The following is a 2,287-nucleotide window of genomic DNA, read 5'->3' as shown; positions in this document are numbered from 1 at the left end:
CTTTGGTGCGTGATTTGTAACCATCAGTCTTCCCAGTCAGACGTACTAACATGTAGACACGAGATTAAAACAAATATGTCCCTCACTCGTTCTCATAACCATCACAGTTGATACATACTCGCATTCAATCATTTTGCATGTAGTATATCTTACCCCAATTAAGGAGAGGATAAACCCCATGTGGGACCTCAATACGTGGGGTAGCCCTGTAGTCACACTCTGTAGGTCAACAGAGCACGAGAATTCCAAGATCGGTACACCCAAATGCACGCAATTGATATTTCGTAAGTTGCGGTTACATCAAAGATGTTGAGGCCAATAAATCGTGGGGGAAACAAAAAGGAAAAAGGAAAGGTAGGCAAAGAAACGATCGCTACTATTCTGTGTCTTAACCATGTCCCAACGCATACCTTCATTGTTCACAACATACGTTCAGATTACTCATGTCACCAAGGGTCCTGCCCCGTAGAGACACCTGTTCGGTTGTCGTTCCCACAGCTTGGAGTCACTTCTGTGTCCGGGGCCGTGGCTTTTAACTCGTGTGTGGAGCCTCGGTAGACGCTCCCGCCTGCTTCTGGGAGGGAGTGGTCCCGCCCATTAATGGATGTACGTTCTTTGCATATACCGCCTGTAGAAGTCTGGGGATTGTAGTTCCGGGTGTCACGTACTCCCGTAGTTTACATGTTAACAGAAAGAGACTCCCTAGTTTAATGTATATATCTGCAGATCTGAGTTCAAAATCCAACATATCTTTCCTAAGACCTGGGCGTACTTAAGGCTGATGTTTAGAGCCGTGGTGAACTATCCCGTCTGCTAATCGGGAGTGAATGTCACTGCCCTTAACCGAATATACGTATATCGTGTATTTCGCATCAAGGAGTCTGGGATTTGTGGTTAATGATGTTATAAACTCATATAGTTTAAATATTATCAGGAAAAGATCTTATATATTCTCGAATTTAATGTATATACCTGCAGATCATAGTTCTAATTTCAAATCCCGTTATCGTTACAAGCCCTGTGCGTGTAGTAATAATTAGGGTTGCTTTTTACCACATAATCCAAATTTATTGTTGAAAGGTAAGGGGGTTGTTAACGTAGCCAGTGGGGCTTCCTTCATACCTACTTTCCCTGCAACCTGTTATGTACCCCAATGTACCCCAATCTAGGCATAAGTAGCTACACAACATTTCTCCTACATTTGTCCTACCTTGGTCTGCAGAACAGTTCTAGCACTGATTTTTTACCCAGTTATGTGCTTAATAAATGTCGATCAGTTTCCTTGAAACTAGCCTCATTTAGTATGTATACTACACTTGATCTTAGCCAAAAGGCCGTGAAGCGATCATCATTTAGTATGTATGAGAATTCTTAGGAAAGTCCCTGCACATCACGTACTTAACAAGATTAGCATACTGTATAAAAATCATGTTCATCTTCATCCTAGAGTGAACAAACTACTTTAACATAATTGCAGGTATTGATGTAGGCTCATTTACTTAATGGTACTCACAATATATCGATTGTGTTAAGAATCCAGAGGCTATCCATATGGTATACAAGAACCTTACCAACACTAGATAGGAAGAGAACAAGCTTCCATGCTGATACAAGATACTGAGGTACCGGCCGGCAGAAGCTACAGCATGCAGCTGTCTGACATCCCGTGTGGGGTGTCCAACTCGAGACCAAGACGGGGTCCTTCATTCTGTCCCATCAGGTAATGGGGTTGGCTCTTTCCTAGAGGATTCCTGGCTTTACACCCACATACGTGCTAGGTACACTTAGGTACACTCAGGTAGGGTTTGCATCGTAGGAGTCCGCTTGATTACTGCCATGTCTGTATGCTTGAATATTTAATTCTTGAGCACCATGGTAGAATTCTACAGTTTATTCACTCTGTTGGAGCTTGTAATCTTATACATTTGCTTCCGTCTAATGATTGTCGCAGCAAATATGTTTTATACTAGAATGACGCTGGTTCAATAAATGCTTATTGAATATGTCCCCTTTGTTTATTCTGTGAATCTCTCTGACACTAAGTGAGCATGATTGACGGAGTGAAAAGTACTGTACTGTTTCCACGATCCCTGAAGAAAAAAGGGCTATCATGTTCGATAGGTGCCAGAAACGATTTGCTCGTTGGTAAGGTTAGGGGGCTTATTGTGGCACTGTGAGCTAGCTAGTCTAAAGGCTGACATATCCTTTGGGGGTCTCTGGAATCAGTCTGGACACCAATGGCTTAGTTTATGTTGTTTAAAGGTTCAGATCCTATATATTGTTAGGA

At 42.3% G+C, this 2,287-nt stretch overlaps 1 pseudogene; it reads right to left on the bottom strand.

Moving 5' to 3' along the window:
* Positions 1–1,166: 1,166 nt before the first annotated feature.
* Positions 1,167–1,346, bottom strand: LOC146859905 (U2 spliceosomal RNA; annotated as a pseudogene).
* Positions 1,347–2,287: the final 941 nt, after the last annotated feature.

Source organism: Triturus cristatus, chromosome 3_1, assembly GCF_964204655.1.
Source record: "Triturus cristatus chromosome 3_1, aTriCri1.1, whole genome shotgun sequence".
NCBI lineage: Eukaryota > Metazoa > Chordata > Amphibia > Caudata > Salamandridae > Triturus > Triturus cristatus.
This window is presented reverse-complemented; position numbering and strand designations above follow the sequence as displayed.